We start from the raw sequence: 19,102 nt of genomic DNA, 5'->3' as shown, positions 1-19,102 counted from the left end.
AGTATTTATAGAAAAATAGGGTAAAGACTAAGAGTATTCACTCATTTTTCAGCAGAAGCTACCAGCTAGCAATTATGAAATGGCTAAAAACTAAAATGGCGAGAGGGGCTTGTTTAGGTTTTGTTCTTTGTTTTTGTTTTGTTTTGTTTTAATATTACGTAAAAGTTTCCAAACAAGAAGGGTCACAATGAAACAGCTAATTATTTTCCACTCGTAGAAAATATTTTTTTTTTTATATATTTATATTAACTCCCCTACCCTAAATACTGTGTCATACAAACACAGAAAAAAGATTATTCTTATGTTGGGGGATTGTACAGAGGAACACTAACCAGAGCGATTGAAACATTGTGATTCAGTTTGGGTCTTGGTTGGGATAGGGAGAGAGAAGTGATGTTAGATTTTAGTGAGGAAGCCTTCAGCATTTGAAGCGCAACTTGCTTATTACGAGATCTTCAGTATCCTGAGTAATGTGAATTAGTTTTCAAGAAGATGCATTTTTTTTGTCAAGCATCAGTAAGTAAAACAAGGAGTGATGCCTCATAAAAAGCCATATTATCTTGCAGAAAACCAGGGTGTCTCCACCAGATCTTGATTTATAAAGCAGGTGAAACAGCAGTACTTCCATCACAAAAACAACAGATTACTAGAGAAATTGAATGAGAATCAAAACAGAGTTGTTCTGGCTAGTTTGATATATGAATCCAGATAGTTAAGATTCCCTTAAAATGTCATGTCTGCTTATTAGCCCTTCCTCTGCTAGTAAGGCTTACCAGAAAATCATATATTTAAATATAGACTCAAGGCAAAGAGGAGCAATGCATGATTTGTGAAGATCTATATGACTTACCTTATGAAGAAATAAATTTATTCACAATACTACGTCTCCAATGACATTTCCACTGAACAAAGTTCCCAAAACGTTGCTGACATTTTTTAGGGAATTGTAGGTAAAAAGTTATTAACATTTTAGTGAGTAGACATAGTATTTTCTTTAAAGCTTTGTATATGCTTCTTGAAAAAGATTAAAAACATGTCAGATCTAGGAAAGACATAAACTATAATTAATATAGTCAAAAAACCCCAATGAAAATGCAGCTAGGGAAGGCTAACAGAGACTTATGTCATCAGAGTTGAAATTATGGGATGGGATGGGAGAAGGGGGAATGTGAGTTCTATGTGTAAACTACTCCCATGCCAAAGCCATCAATCCATCTTAGTCTCCATTATATAAATGCAGCTGAAATGGTGCACAGGGGGCAAAGAAAGGATTTGCTGTTTTATGTATGTCCAGAGTTGCCATGTAATTAAATGCACTTAAGAACTCCTCAGGTGCACATACTTAATTCTTAACAGCTGTAATTTATTCCTATCCTATAAGAATGCATCTCTATTATGAAAGCTAAACCATTTGTAGTTAGGATTTTAATTCCAGAAATCTATTACAGATTTACTTCCTAAAATTATGCCTGATTGTATTTAAAGCTTACTAGTTAAGATTGTAAAGTCATTGTTTAATCATTTTTAATTCATTTGTTAATCTTTGTAATAAAATTAATCGTGATGAATTGACTTGGCAATAATGGGTTGTCATAAGTGCTTATGGAGGATTTACAGTGTAAAATCAGCACTGAGGTCTGGATATTTTCTCTTTAAATTCTTTTTTATTGATGACAGATGTAAGAGTTCAGTAATCAGAGACAAGAACAAGCTTTATATTCTTTTTGAGATGATGCTATTCTTTTTGAACACTTAGTTAAAAATGGTAATTTTGGATATTATAAAAATGGAAAGCTTTTCCAGGAATGGAACTAATAAGGAAACATTTTTGAGAGGAAATAATTTTCCTTTTGGCTTAAGTATAAAACCAGAGTACAGAACAAAAATAGTGTCAAAAAATATAAATTTGTTTTTAAGCTTGTTGTGTTTGGTTTTGATTATAAACTGTTTGGCCTTTAGTTTGTTTTTGGACATGCTGGCTCAGAAAGACAATTGTATCCTGGGATGCATTTAAAGAAGCGTGGCCAGCAGGTTGAGGGAGGTGATTCTCTCCCCCTACTCCACTCTTGTGACACCCCACCTGGAGTACAGTGTCCTGTTCTTGGGTGTCCAGTATGAGAAAGACATGGACCTGTTGGAGTGGTTCCAGAGGAGGGCCATGAAAATGTTCAGAGGGCTGGAACACCTCTCCTATGAAGAAATGCTGAGAGTTGTGGCTGTTTAGCCTGGAGAAGAGAAGGCTACAGGGAGACCTTATAGCAGCCTTTGAATATACAAAGAGGGCATACATGAAAGATGGAGAAAGACTTTTTACCAGGGCCCGTAGTGACAGGAAAAGGGGCAACAATTTTGAACTGAAAGAGGGAAGGTTTAGATTTGACATAAGGAAGAAATTTTTATGATGAGTGTGGTGAGACACTGGAACAGATTGCCCAGAGAAGCTGTGAATGCCCCATGATTGAAGCATTCAAGGTCAGGCTGGATAGGGCTTTGAGCAACCTGATCTAGTGGAAGATGTCCCTGCCCATGAAAGGGGGGTTGGGTGAGATGATCTCTAAAGGTCCCTTCCAACCCAAGCCATTCTATGATTCTATAAAAATTTTAAATGCAAAAGGACTGGAAGGAGCAGAGAGGACAAAGGCAATAGAAGTTATAATAAGAGATAAGATGAAGTCTTATATGTTATCAGTAGAAACATTTGATATCCATCATGGAAAAATATATAAAATGTCTTTTTTATCAGACAGAATTTGAGGATAATTAAAGATACTTATATTATACTTAATAGACACTGTGTATGCAAATTCTTGCACTTCCCAAATTTTGACCTTGTTAGCAGAATAAGCTTGTATGTTGTGTAGGTGGCAAGGTTTTAGTAGTGGAAGGCACAGGTATTTCCCTGCAGCCCACAGAGAGAACCATACCAGGGCAGGTGTTTATTTCCTGAAGGAAGCTGCAGTTCATGGAGAGCCCACTCTGGAGCAGGTTCCCTTGGCAGAAACTGCAGATGGTGGAGGACATATGATGAAGAAAAGTTCTCCTGAAGGACTACAGTCCGTACAGAGGACAAATGCTGAAGCAGGGGGAAAGTGTGAGGAGAAAGGAAAGACAGAGACAAACCGTTACAGACTGACCACAACACCCCATTCGCAATCCATCTGCACCACTCGGGAGTGGGGATAGGGAAGTTGGAAATGAAGGAATGAAGTTGAGCCTTGGAGAAAGGGGGAAGTGGAGAAAAGATGTTTTTGTTTTTGTCTTGTTTCTCACCATCTTGCTCTATTTTGATTGATAAAAAGATAAATTAATTATCCCCATGTTGAGACTGTTTTGCCCATCATGGTAACTTTTAAGTGATCTTCCCGCCTTTTCTACAACCCATGAGCTTTTTAATCTTATTCCACTGTCCTGTTGATGAAGGAGAGTGACAGAGCAGCTAGGTGGGCATTTGGCAGCCAGCAAAGGTCAACCCACTACAGAACTACAGGACATTAAGTCCACAGATTTGTGCTTAGGGAAATAAATTCTTCACCTGTTTTTATGTCAAAACCACAGTAGAACTTTGAAAAGATTGGACTTGTGATAACTATTCAATTAGTTGACTTTTTTTTACAATGCTTCAGATGAAGAACAATAAACTATTGGTTGTGTGCATATGTATGTGCAGGTGTGTGTGTATGTTCATTTTTATTTACCGAGTAGGAGTCAGGAAAGAGCAATTATCTGTTATAAAACAATAATCCATAAAATTCAGCATCACAGTAAGAAATGGTAGACATATGCCTCAGGAAAGTTAAGCTGAAATAAGCAGAAGTGAATAAGGGAAAGAAAGGAAGTATACAGATTCCGTGGAGCATATTGAGCAAATGAAGAATATAGGCGTGTGGTAGGTAAAATGTGAATACCTTGTCAGAGGGCATAAAGAAACTAAAAGATGCATTGATGAGAAGTGAACTACTGAATAAAATCTGAAAGACATTTTCCCAGGCACAAATAATGACAAAGTAAGTGATATCACTTTAAACACACTGTGTAGCATTCTACTTGCCATTTTGCAATCATGTTCTAGAAATAAAATGAGCACTAAATTACAAGACACTAGGAAAGTTCATAAAGGGATTCTATTGCTTAGAAAAAATGTAGAAAATGCAAATCTATAAGAAATTCAGAGTAACATCTGAAAACTCCATAGACATGATGGCTTCTACAAGAGCCAGAGGTATGTCTTTCAGCTGTCAATGAAACTGATTTTTTTTATTATTTTTTATTTTTCCTGAAGATTTGCTTCAGTTGAGTTCTGCCTCAGAGACCCTGTGGTTGACTCAGTTAAAGTAACATGAATGAGAAGGAAGAAGAGTACCTATTTCAGTACTGAAGAATGTATTCAGTTTAACAGGCAGAGACTGATATAAAGGAATAAATTCAGAAGGTTACAACACAAAAGTTAGGAAAAATAACACTAAGCTTGCTGTCCTGTTATTTTATCATCATCAAAAAATTTCATTAATGTCTACCATCAAAATTTTATTCACTTTTTTATCCTTTCAGGAGATTTTAATCCTTGTCTTTGTAAAGACAGTTTAGATTCTGGTTCCAAGAAATCCCAGAAAAATATTTCTTTGCCTCTCTGAGGCTATTTAGATTTTCCAGAAGCAGCTTCACAGGTACTTCATTGTATAATAATGCAAATGCCTTTATTGATCACGAAGAGCTCAAGATCCTGAAGAGAATGAGGAAGGAGAGCAACAGTTTACAGGTTTTGGACTTCAGTAAAGCAGACTTTGTCTTATCAAGAAAACTGGTGCGTAGAGTGCCATGTCAGGTAGCTTTAAAGGGCAAAGAAGCCTAGGAAACCAGGCAGGACTTTAAGGACAGCATTCCCAAGTACAAAACCAGACCATAAGCAGCTGTATCAGGGCTCCAGCTTGGCTAAGCAGGGAGCTCATAACTGTTAGTCAGTGCAAAAAGACAGCATACAGGAGGTGGGAGCAGGAACAGGCTTCAATGAAGGAATTTACAAACATTGCCGAGGCATATGATCTTGGTGTCAGGAAAGCCAAAGTTCAGATGGAGTGGAGACTTGCCAAGAATATCAAGGACAGCAAGAAGTGTTTCAACCACTAAGTTACTGTTAAAAGATTGAACAAGGAAAACGTGGGACTGCCACTGAACTACACGTGATTTAGTGACTGCACACAAAGATAAGGCTGAGATATGCAATGTCTTCTTTCCATGACTGTTCACAAATAACATGTCTCAGGCCTCTGTGATTTCAGAAAGAGATCAAGGAGGAAAGGAACAACCATCAGTAAATGTGGATCAGGTCAGGAGTTACTGGAAAGATATTGACCATGGGACCCGATGGGTGCCTCCAAGGCTCCTGAGAGAGCTGGACTATGCCCTCAAAGGCCACTCTCTATCATCTTTGAAACATCATAGAGTACAGGGCAGGTCTTTGAGAACTGGAGAAAGACAAGTTTTTCAACCATCTTCAAAAAGTGCCAAAAGATGTCAGGGGAGCTACAAACCAGTTAGCTTCACTTCAGTCTCTGGGGAAATCATGGAGTTACTCCTACAGAACATTTCTGGACAACTGAAAGAGAAATAAGTGACTGGAAACAGTTGGCAGGGTACCAACTGACCAAAGGTAAATCACATGTGACACACCTGTGTTGTGTGTTGAAATGTTGAAATGCTGGGATTTGGGGATAGTGTATGAGTAGAGAGCAGTGGATGTAATTTACCTTGACTTTAGCAAGGTTTCTGATACTGTCTCTAACAATATTCTTATGCCTTATTAAGTTAGGACATTACAGTCTGGATGGATGGACAACTGGAAGGATAAAAGAACAGCTTAGCTTCAGAAGGTAGTGATTAAGAAGTCAACAAGTTGGGTGACACTGGGGTTTGTCCTGGGAACTGTTACATTAAAAGACTTTCTCAATGACCTGGAGGAGCTGATCTTACTCTCATCAGCACTGCAGATGACACCAAGCTGGGGAGCTAGTCAATATGCTCAAGGGCAGGGTTGCCATCCAGGATGAATTAGACAGGCTGGAGGAATGGCTCGACAGGGATGTTGTGATATTGAACAAGAACAAGTGCTAGTCCTGCCCCTGAGATGGAGAAGCCACTACAACAGCACAGGCTGGGAAGAACAGACCTGCAGGAAAGGTCCTGATGGGCAGCAAGCTTAACCTGAGCCAGATGTTTACCTTCACAGCAAAGGTGACCAACAGTATCTGTTGCTGCATGAAGGAGCACAGCCAGCAGATCATGTGGAAGGGGTTCTGTGCCTGTAGACAGAACTCACTAGACCACATCTATATGTATAATATATATACATAAGAAAGATATTAACAAACTGGAGCACCTGGGACACTCAGAGCTGGAGCACTTACCCTCTGAGGAGAGGCTGAAGGACGAGAACTGTCTCAGCCTGGAGAAGAGACAGCTTTGGGGACACCTAACTGCACCTCCCCAGTGCAGATTGCTGGGAAGAAAAAGCCAGGCTCTTGATGGTGGGGTAACAAGAGGCAACGGACATAAATTGAAACAAGGAAGGTGATTCCCCATGAAGACAGTCAGGCAGCAAAGCCAGCTGCCCAGAGAGGCTGTTTCCTCTCTGTCCTTTGAGGTTTTAAAAACCTGACTGGATAAAGCACTGAGCAACCCGGTCTGGCCTTGTAGGTGGCCATGCTCTGCGCAAGCAGCTGGACTAGCTGTCCCTTCAACCTGAATTACACTCTGCTCCTATGACTATAATAAAAAGCAGGAACAGACTCATTGCAGATTGGTCTATTAGGTTATATAGCATTTGCCACAGATAAAGTTCTGGACACCCCACTTTTGGAACATTTTACCATATTATAACGTTCTGGCCTTTAAAGAAAGCATCTGATTTTCAAGCTGTATTCTCCTGAAGACATTTGAAAAGTGCGTTTCAATTCTCTTTTTGTGCACTAAGCATGAAAGATAGCTTTTATTTAATTTTAGCACTCTGAGCTCCATGCAGTTCTTATCACAGCCTTAAAAAAAATAATGGAAGCAAGCTTAATCTAAAGCTAATTTATTGTTTATGGAATTCTGTTAGCAGTTGTTAGTCTGCCTTCACTGAGCCTAAAAGGGAATAGTCAACACATTAAAAATTAAACAGGAAAAAAAGGCAGGGGGATGTGGGAAAGAGAAGAGAAAAGAAAAGAAAAGGCTTGCCTTGTCACAGTCTTCTACAGTAATTTCACTTAGTGAAAAGCAGAGTTGCAGTTTTTCAATCAAACAGAAAACCATTCTGAAAGAAGATCTACAAAATTAAGCATTGTCTATTTAATTCATATATGTAATAAATTGTGGCATTTCTTTTAGCACTTTCCAATTGTCTCCTACCCTTACACAGGAACCCTATTCAAATGGATTACCAAAGGCAATACTGAGGTCAAGGAAACAAATTCAAATTCTGCAGACTCCTCTTGAACATCCCATTGATTTCCACATTGCAGCTAAATTTCTCATTTATATTTTTAATTCATTGTGGTTTAAAAAAAAAAAAAGACCTGAAGAAAAAGGGATAGAGATAGTTTAGTAAATCAATGCAGAAGCTTTTATTTCTTGCAGCACTCTCTGGATTGCAGATTTATTCCTTTGGGACTAGATTGTCTCAAATACCTTTCATTCTTATGGCAATAAATCTGACCCTCAAAATAAAATCATACAGCATTGCCCTAGTTTTAAAACTATTCAGTCCTTTAAAAATTACATTTTCATTTTTTATTTGGATCATGCATGCTAAATTAATGATACACTATTTCCTTTCTAAGCAATTCTTGGGTTTGATTTTTTTTCTGTGGTGTTTTTTTGGCTCAGATAAGTGTTAACTTACGACTTAAATGTGAAGAAGTCGACAGTATTGAAAGCTACAGCATGTTTGTGACAAAGTACTCATTTTAAGAAGGGATTAGGAAAAAAAAACCATACCTGTTTGTATTTCTTAGGCAATAAATAGTTAATGTATTTTGTGTACCACAAACCAGCTGATAAGATGAAGTGACTCTCTGCCTATAAAATTAAAATGGCTCCCTACCTCTATTTATAGAGATTCTGCACCTGCCCAGGACACTATAACCTTTTAAATAAAGACTGAGTATCCAGTGTCTCCTTGAAACTTCTCACTGCATTAATCTATTTCTGCTTCCACACTGCATGTGGATTGCTTCTTCCCTGTTTAGTGTTATTGTTTTTGTATTTTGTGCATTTTTTTACTCAGCCTAGCACAGGGGTGAAATGAAAATACACATTCTGAAGTGAGACTGAAAAAAGCAAAGACTTAAAGTACAGCTACACATATCTCTATCTATCTCTCTGTCTAGCTGCATTCTCTAGTCCATACTATGGCTACAAGGCAACATTTTATACTGTCAAAGCATAAGGTCATATCTTGATCATGAGATCTTTCCAAGTAAAAGATGAAACCTGAAAATGGCCATGCAGATCTCATCAGTTTATTCTCTCAGGAATTATATTCTGTTTCTCATGATTTATTTCTGCAAGATGTTTTTTGACCGTGATTTTATATCTACTCTCCACAATAAAGGTCTTTTGGGACATAAAACCACAAGTATCCAGTCACAGTGGGCTCACTACTTGTGTGCATGGTATAGACAGATCTTCTGTTTGCATTATGTCATCTTGCTTGGGTATCAGAGAACATGGTCTTTCAAGTTATTCAGTTTATTCTTATGTCTTTTCAAAATAAACATCTGTAATCAGACAGTATATTTTGACATCTATCAAAATAAAATTATCTACTGGAGCTACTATTGTAAAATCTGCTTTTAGTACACCATGCATGATAATGTACCATGCCTGAATAGTATCACATCCAACCTTTTCTGTCACCTTTACAGCTGTTTGTTTTTCTACCTGATCCCTCCCAGGACTGTTATCAGTAATGGGCTCATGCAGAGTTGCAGCCTTCAGTGAGGACTGGCTTTGCTGACTTCTAGAGAGAGCATGTTGAATATTGCAAATGAGACAAAGAATCTACTGTCCAGATCTACCACATACTTTATCCAGAAAAGGATAATTCAGAAGATATATAACCACAAAACTTTACAAAAGCACAGTTTGGGACTTTTAGGATCACAGTTGACTATGTATACTAAGATCTTGTAGAACGCAACTATGTTCAAACTTACTGTCTTTTCAAGCAACACCCTCAATCACGTCACTTTTTCCAGAATGGAGAAAAATTTATAAGGTAGTGTCTATTCTCAAATTTTCCATAGGATATCTCACTTTATCCTATCTGTAACATCTTTAAATAGTCATATGGTATTCCTGACTCTTTATTAATACTTCTATGTCTGTTTTACTGCAAAATTCAAGATTTTCTGAAATTATAATGGATCAGAGTAGAGATGGATCCATGATTATCATTCAGTTTAATTCAGTTCATAAATCATTGTCAAATATAAACAAAACCATAATGCAATAGTTACATATGATGATATTACACATTTACAAATATTGATACAAAACTGTTGGACACAGATAGATGGCGTATTAATAGCAGGTTGCTAAACAGGGTCTCTAATGAATAATTAACTGTTCATTTTCAGCCACGGGGTTTTTTGCCTTCTTCAGATTATTATGGAAAAGTCAACGTATCTTTAAATTAAATCCTTCACTTTAAAAACATATATTTTACTTTACAAAATTGTTCATAAGCAGAATGGTAGGATTTTTATTCATTTTCCTGGAAATTAATAGTGTGATTATGACAGCATTGTTTTTACAACACGAATTTGAAGTGGAACTTTATATGTGATATGTATTATATTATGAAGTGGAGCTTTAAAGTTTATATTTAATATTGCACATATCATTTATATTCAGAACTGAATCAAATGATGTGAAGTTAATTCTTCTATGACTTGTTTCAAATCATATCCAATGACAGAGATAATTTCTGCAATAGAAAAGAGGGATTTGATGATCCCTTATTACAGAAAGCAGGCCTTGTATCTCCAAAGTGTAAGTGTAAATCCTCAAAGGTAGCAATTCTGTGTCCCTGTTTCCTGTCTGCCTTTCCTAAATGCTGAGCAAATGTGAGCATTCCTTTTGCTTTTAATGGTAGAGCCTCCTGGGCAGGCCTTGTGGGGATTCCCAAACTAGAAGGTCAAACTGTCGTGTTGCTTTGGCCTGCTACAGCTTACACTGACTATTGATGGCTTTCATCACTGCTCTGAGTGTCCGGGCTTGTTGGAATCGATGAGGCAGAAGGTCGGACTGTCACTTTGCCTTGGTAGGGTACAATTTCTTGTAACTTCACATGATTTTCACTGCTCATACATGGAGTTTCTATCTATTGAAATAGTTTGTCAGATTGTGAAAGTCGTCCTGTCAGAAAGTGCTTATGATTTCAGAATTTCTGTGCTTCATTGCAAGGCTTTTCTCGTGTGCCTAGATGAACTTGCACATCAGTGTAATCACTGAGCTTTGGAAACGCTTTCTTTAGTGTCCCCTAAAAGCATCTGTGATCACAAAAGAAAGGTTGTGTTTAGAAATGATTACCTTTTTGTTCTAGTCCTCATCCCTTGTTAATGGCTTGTGAGAATGGATTCATTTTGTGCTATCTTGTACCCTCATTAGATTTTGCCAATTGGGAAAGAGAACTGGGAAACCAGTACATTTTAGCCTTTAAGTTACATGAAAAAGGTCACAGTCAAGTAGTTTCATAATGTATGTCAAACAGTTGAGGATAAATGTATGCCAAAGTTCCTAGAAATCATGTACTTAGTGTTCAAATCACTGTGGGTCCTATTTTCAGATGATGACCTTTTCTAGCAAGAAAACATAACTCAGTACATCTGAGACATGCAAAAGACCAAATGGAAAATCTACAGAAAAAAAGAAAATATTAAAAGAAAGAGGGGGTGCGTGGCAGCGTCACGGACTCAAAAATATAAATGTAACTCTAAAAATATTTGTTTACGATTTCTATCTGACATTTATAGCTGCATAATTTGCCTTAAAAATATGACAGTTTGCATAACGGGACTCCATATTTTTAATTAGAGTTGCCAAGAACTAGTGACACACAGTATTAAAAATATAAAATAAAAAAGAAGCAAATACTAATTATACTCCAGTACGGCCATTAAAACTGTTCACTTCATTTGGTTTGCGAGTTAGAAAACATTAAGAAAAAGCATGTTTTGAAAATAAAACAACATTTCTCTACACTCAACAAGACTTTTAAGGTCATAGACATCATTCTTTATGCCTATTTAGCATACTTATTTGTAAGTGGTTGAACTGCCAGTTGTAAAAGAAGTATGTGACAGATACTGTAAATAGCAAAAGAGAATTTAACTAAAGTGTTTAAGGTTTAACTAAAGCCTCCTACATTATATATTCAGGCTTTCTATTTCCAGTGAAAGAAAAAGATTGTGTAAATTTAGTATGAGTATTTTATGCCATACGAAAGTATCATGTTAACAGCAGTGGCAATGGATTTTTTATGGAGTTTCAAGAAGAGCAGGAATGGGGCAACACTGGAGGCTGAGAAGTGAAAACACTAGGGAGACCTCTGGGCTGGGAGGAAGAGTAGAAGAAAGTCTGAGGGTCGATGTCATGAGGACAAAGCTACATGTCAGGATGGCTGAAGAAAATGAAGAGAAAAAAGATACAATGAAGTAATAAAGAAAAACTGATCATTGACTGATTTCAGGAGTCAGAGTATAATTGCTGACTTAAGGCAAACTTAAACAAGCTTTTTCAAAATCTTAAGGAATGCTATGAGTAAACACACATAGTCTAACTGCCTCTTCCACTTTCCCAACTGTATGCATTAACAGTGACATGACAAAGCTATGAGAGAAGAGCCTTGAATGCACAGAGTATGTTAACTCTCCTGCTTTGATATGCAGATGGTATTCCATATGAGGTCTGAATAAGCACCACACCAAATTAAAAGATGTTCTGAAATTTCTGTAATTCTCAGTAGCTCTGAAAAATTGTTGATGTGTTTGTTCAGAAGCCATTGGTTTGGGTTCTTTTCCAGTTCAGAGATATTTCATAAAGTACTATTAACTAAGGTCAGGGGAAGAAAAACGATTTAAAGAAAATCCTTAAAGTTTTGTTCCAGAATGCAGTGTTAAGCAGTTTTAAAATGCAAACTCTGTATTACAGAATCACAGAAGGGTTATGGTTTGAAAAGACTTCTGGAGGTTATCTGGTCCAATCTCCCTGCTCAAGCATGGACACCTGAAGTCGGTTGTCCTGGTCCATGTCCAGATGGCTTTTGAATATCTCCAAGGTGGGACACTCCAGACATTCCCTGGGCAACTTATTTCAGTGCTCAGTCACCCTCTCAGTAAAAAAGTGTTTCCTGATATTCAGGGGGAACCCCTTGTGTTTCCACATGTGCCCATTGCCTCTGGTCCTGTCGCTGGGCACCACTGAAAACAATTTGGTTTTGCCTTCTTTGCAACTCCATGAGATTCCTGTCAGCTATTTTCTCCAGAATGTTGAGGCCCTTCTGGATGATAGCACAACCCTTTGTCATATCAACTGCCCCTTTACAGCTTTGTCGTCTGCAAACTTGCTGAGCATAAACTCTGCCCCATCATCCAGATCATTAATGAAGATGTTGAAGAGGACTGGACCCAATATTAACCCCTGGGATACTCTACTAGTTACTGGTCTTCATTAACTAGTGGTGTTATGGAATAACTTCGTGCCACTGATCACCACACCCTGGGCCTCAACACTCACTCAGCCAGTTTTCAATCCACCTGTTCATCCAGCCATACTTCAACAGATTCTTTATGAGGATCTTACAAGAGACAGAATGAAAAGCCTTCCTGAAGACAAGGCAGGCAATATCCATTGCTCTCCCCTCATCTTCCATGACAATCTCATTTCATTATATAAAGCTATTTTGTTGGTCAAGCATGTCTTCACCTTTGTGAATCCTTGCTGTCTACTCTCAGTTACCACCTTCTCCTTCATGTGCCTGAAAATGGTTTGCAGGATTGTTTGTTCCATCACCTTCCCAAGAAATGAAATAAGTCTGACCAGCCTGTAGTTCCCTGGGTCCTCCTTTCTATTAGACTTTGTGGAAATCAAGCCAATCAAACTGTACTGTTTATTCCATTAATGAAGTTTGAGCCTGCAGGGACAATAACCTGTAACCTGTATATGAGGATCCAAACAGGGACTTTCTTTCCATGGTCAAGCCAATAAGAGAAAGACAGTAATTATTCTAGGACACTGTCACCATACTGATATCTCTACATCTTATGCTCAGATAAAAAAGAGAATTATGGAAGAGGGAGGATTATTGCAAGAGTAGCTATCAAAACATGAGACTCTTTTCTTTTAGTGTATAAGGTGAGACAAAAGAATGAACATTCCACTGCAGTGGGAGTTTGTTATCTGCAGAGAGTAGGAAAACATTATGAAGAAATGTCATGTCTGCTACAAAGATAGGAAAAGAATATTTACACTATGAGAAATGTTTCTGTGCAAAGGATGGCAATGTAATGAGGTGTGAACTGAAAATGTTGCTAATCAGCATTTCTTTAAGGAATCTTTCTATGACTTCAGATTATTAAGTCAGTCTAAACAAGCATTTTTGCTTATATTGCCTTTATTGAATTTTTACTTAGAGATGTACAGAAAATTTAGTTAAAAAAAAAAAATTATATGTTTAAATATGCAATAAGACTGAAATCTCTCCCGAATGCCAATCAATCAGAACTGTTCTCATACAAAAAAACCTGTGCAGCTAATGTTATTATGAACATAATATTATGAACTTGGTAGATACCCTATCCCTGGAAACATTCAAGGTCAGGTTGGATGGGGCTCTGAGCAAGATGTCCTTGCTCATTGCAGAGGCGTTAGACTAGATGATCTTTAAAGGTCCCTTCCAACCCAAACTGTTCTATGATTCTATGTTATTATAAAATGAAACTCACATTCTAAAACAAGTTGTTTACTCTTACACAAAAAGATACTTATCCTGCCCAAGAGAACACAAAGTAAAAATCTATCCCAGAAAACGATCACTATTTTAACTCAGGCCCTCTAGACTGAAATCTCTCCCTGACGCCAATCAGTCAGAACTGTTCTCGTATGAGAACTAAATGAATACTGAATATAGGCCTCAATTTTATGTGCAATATACCTTTGGAAAAGATACAGCTCTGCTTGCAACCTGCTGTTGTCAGCATAAAACACAGACACTGGAATGAAAACCACTGACCAAACCGATTTGCCTTTCATTTCTTGCATTAAAATTTGCATAAGGAAGTGATGGAAATCCCTGAAACCAGCTGTGCTACCAGACTGCATCAAGGTTGTTTCCTACTGTAATACAAATGACAAATTAATGTAGCCTCTCAGAGAAGCATACTAAAATACACCTAAAATAAAGGCACCATTTTCTCTAACCTCCCAAGGTGAAACCCTGAAATGAACAAAAAAAGGGCAGAGTTCTTTGCCTTCTCTTGGTATCTTTACTCACCTCTGGTGAAGATAGGAACTCATTTGTAAGTGAGAGTGAGCTGGTTACCTCTCAAATACCCTCCTGTGCTGCTTCAAACACACTGTAGTTTCACAACACAAGGTTGTGCCTAATACAAGGTTGTGGTATGGCTGAGCTCTAAATTACTTTTCTGACAGACTTCCAAAGTGATTGCACCTCTTTTGTGTGATTTATCATCACGAATTTTCTATACACCTTCTGAGAGGTGTAATTTCCCATCTAAGTATGTCTACAATGTGTGTCCTAATTGAAGAACCTCCCAGATGGAGAAAGCAAAAATTCACATCTTAATAATCATGGGAAGCTCAACTGCACAGTTGTGTAGCAGTAAACAGTTACTCAAGTGTTACCTGTGCAGGCTTTGTCTGGACACCAAAGAGGCTGTTGTTGGTTCGTAAGACTATTCTTTTCTAGACAGGTCCACCACCTCTTCATTGACCTACACACAGATTTGGGTGCTATATATAGTGATAATACAGTAATAGTTATTCCCTCATGGGACCATGCAGATGTAAAGAGATGCATCAGTATATGAATTTTACAGACTCTGTCTTGTTTTTAATGGTTGATTTAGTTTGTCCTATTTTCCATGTCATATCAGAATTTCAAAGACCAGATTTCTGTTGTTGAAACGTATGCCAGAAATCATGACCACAGAGTACAGGAGTACATAGCAGAACTTGGAATCTTTAATCCTGCTTATTCCAGGAAATTAGAAAGCTAGGTGCTAGTATGTGTAATATGAGTAACTCACCTTAGTCAAAGTTAGTTGTTTATATCTTGTGCTTAGAAAATGACATATGGCCATTGACCTTAACAAGAAATAATATGAAAGGATGAATAACAAAAAAAAAGAAGAAATCAGTGTGGTAATCATGTCTTATTTGTATTCTGCATTTAATTCTTCTGCTTCCCTACATTCCATCCTTGTCTTCCCAGCACATACTGAAGAGACTGGCATGTGTTGTATATAGCAGATGGACGTGCCGTGGCATACACATATTCTCAGTGCAGTTCTGGCACATGCACTTTCTGCTGAATTTGCTAGCTAGCAAGGACTCCAACAGCAGATGTTTCACATAAAATGTTGTTCACTGTCATTATAGTAAAAATAATTAGGCCAAGATGAATCAATGAAACCAAATAACTGAACCAACCTTAGGTAAAGCTGGATGAATATTTTTGATATCTATTTCCACATTTTGTTTGTTTTTTGTTTTAAATGTATTATATGTTATTAAAAGGAAGAAATTCAGTTCTCATCCTGATCCCTCTGCTAAGGTGCTTATCTGACAACTTATTCTATTTGGAAACAGCTGTTGCGGTCCTGATGTTAGTTTTTCCCCATGTTGGGAGGGCAATCTCAAGCAAACAGTGTCAGCAAACTCCACTGGTAGATGCAAAGAACTTTTCTCATTGCCGTATCTTGTCCATTCTGAGAACTTTTTGGTTTGTGGTGTTTTGTTTTTTTCTTTTCACTGTAGGCTATCCCTAAATGATTCAGCTTGGTCGACCTTGTATTCCTTTCTTGGGTGTAGTAGAAGGACCAACTTTAAATCTCAGTCTATGTTTTTTCTTGGCATTGTTAATACTATCACAAAGATAATAATAAAGTTTGCTCATATGCATACATACCTAAAAATAGGTAGATACTTAAAGGAGTCCTTGATTTATCACATCCTTTCCACTGCCCAACTAGATGTCCAGTATGGCACAGAATAAAAAGGCTTCTTTCTTAAAGAGTGCTAAAACATTTTGTTACATTTTGTTATTTGAAGGGCGTAAAGAATGAAATGTGGAAAGAACAGGAAGGAATTATATTTTTTTCTATTATGTCTTTCCTACCTACCTACTGTAACACACATCTAGTTTTCTCTCAATAGATTGTAACATTTGTTTGGCGATAGACAAAGGTGATACCTGATGTTAAGGTTACATCATCAAATGCAATATATCCTTGTGTGTTTAAACTTGCAATTCGTTCCCATTGTAAATCTTCACTTTCAACATGTCAGGTTTTGACCCTGAGTTTGAGTCCATGTTGTGGTCTAACCCCAGCTGGCAACTAGGACCATGCAGCTGTTCACTCACTTTCCCCCACAGTGGGATAGGGAGAAGAGGGAGAAAAATAAAAAAAACTTGTTGGCTGAGATAATGACAGCTTAATAGAACGGTAACAGAAAATAAAATAATAATAATAATATTAATGGTAAAAGAATATACAAATGAGTGATGCAATGCCCATCCCAAGCAACGATAGTGGATTCCTGCCCCCTGGGGAGCCCCCACTTATATACTGAGCATGACATTTATGGTACAGAATATTTCTTTGGCCAGCTTGTCCTGTCTATGCTTCCTCTCATCTTCTATGGGAAGCTGAAAAAGTCCTTGACTTAATATAAGCATTACTTAGCAACAACTAAAACAACATATGTTATCAACATTATTCTCATACTCAATCCAAACCACAACAGCTACTAGGAAGAAAATTAACTCTCTCCCTGCTGAAACCAGAGCAGTCTACTATATTGATAATTATCCAGAAGACTGACAGTAATATAGGGTCTTCTTGACAGTAACTGATAGTAAGAAATCATGTTCATGTCTCTTCCTTTAAACCTTGATTTGCAATTTATTAAAAATGTACTACCTGTGATTACTCTGGTGCTTGTTGAATAATATCTCCTCATTAACTACATACATTTCAGCTTTAATTTCATACTGAATACCAATAGCTCAAAAGTGAACAAAGAAAATGACAACGCAAGTCCCATGAATTTGGGACTAAAGGTAAGCATCCCAGCATTTCAGCATTAAAATCATTGCTATTAGTAGCTGTCATTTCTGTAGTTGCTTAGGGGCTTTTCCTTTGACTTCTCTAGTTAATAACATTGCAGGTTTGTTACCTGGAGAACTACTGATTGCCTTACAGGGAAAGAATATTTAATGCAGCTGATATTCTCTTCTGCTCTCCCATGAGAGGATTAAGCTTGTAGTTCTTATTGGAAGTTGACCTACTGACCTCACCCATATTTATGCACAGCATGTGGCGTTACCTGTGTAAAGATCTGCTAGGAAGTCTTGTTCTTTATCACGTAAAATAGCAAATGAAAAATCCCACTGCATAGATTTGTCTTTGTGGAGCCTACTTGTACTTTATTTCTGTACATACATGTATCTCAGGATTTGACCTGGTATTTTTCTGTTATGTTGGGGATGCTTTGCATCACATATACTTTCCCTCATAGAATACATACATTCAATATGTTGGGTTTTTTTACAAAAGTAAATGAGTAAGAACCAGATAATTGATTCACATTAGAACACTGCTTATAAAAACTAATTTCTGAGCTGTACAAACTGCCTCCTGTATTTTTAGTTCTATACTTCACTTGTGAATAAAAATCTGTTCCTTTTTAGATGACCCTCCGCTTAAATGATTTGCCAATATTTTGCCTCTTGTTCAACCCTACCTTGTGTGAAATTATAAGCTGTCATAGTATTAGCTAAATTTTTCTAATATTAAGAAAGTTCATTTGCCATTGATTACTAGGCTGCCTGTATGTAAAGTTACACAAAAGAAATTGCATTGATTTGCACTAGCAGAATAAGTTACTTCTTACCTAAGATAACATGATAATTGAAAACACATTAGCACAAAGATCAAAAGGTGAAAGCAGTTAGTTGAGTAAGACTCACTAAAGCAATAATTGATCTGCAGGCCTAAACTTGACCTGACTGAATGACTGTAGATTTTGAAGAGACAAGAGGAAGGAACTGTATGCATGCTGGGAAATGGAGGAAATAAAAATTAATTAACACTTGTTAAAAGCAAACTGATCTCTGTAGTTAATAGGACATCTTATCATTATCCAGATCACTTTGCTTTGTACTGTGTTTATATAGAAAAGATTTGTGATTTTTCATTCTCCTTTCTTTTTGACAAAATGAAGAACAGCATCACAGGTGAGGTAACCCACTTTTTAACCCGCACATTTTCAGTTTGCTCCTTACAAGTCTTTTTCTGTGTCTGGGTTGCACAGCAACATTTCAGGCACTATTGCAACGGTAACTGTAATCACAATTGCCACAGCCTTATAGTGTTAACTATGTTACCTGCTGTACAAATAAACTACTGATGCAGTTCCCTTCCCTAAGAATGTATTCAGAGTTTAAAGAAGGCTTTGTGAAGAAGATTTATGCTGTATGACAAAGTAGACTGTCTTTTCCTAGGAGTTCTGTAAGCATAACTAAGCACAGAAGCATTAAAGAAAGAAAAATACAGCTAGGTGGCCCCAAGTGTAATAACAGCTACATCTCTCAAGAAATAAATTACCCACATGACATGGCAAACTATAGGAAATGAATAGGAGAAAATATATATCAGTAAATCAACAGAAGTTCAAATGGCATTATGTTGCATGTCTAGCTGAAAGGAAATTTAGAATAGTAGCTGATACAATATCCTTTATTCACCCTCATGCCAGCTGGTGCCAAAGTGATCCTTTCTTGGTTATATGTTTTTTAACAGGAAAGCAGTTCATCTTGTGG

This window comes from Larus michahellis, chromosome 2, assembly GCF_964199755.1.
Source record: "Larus michahellis chromosome 2, bLarMic1.1, whole genome shotgun sequence".
Taxonomy (NCBI): Eukaryota; Metazoa; Chordata; class Aves; order Charadriiformes; family Laridae; genus Larus; species Larus michahellis.
The sequence above is the reverse complement of the archived record's forward strand: the minus strand, read 5'-3'. Positions refer to the sequence as shown.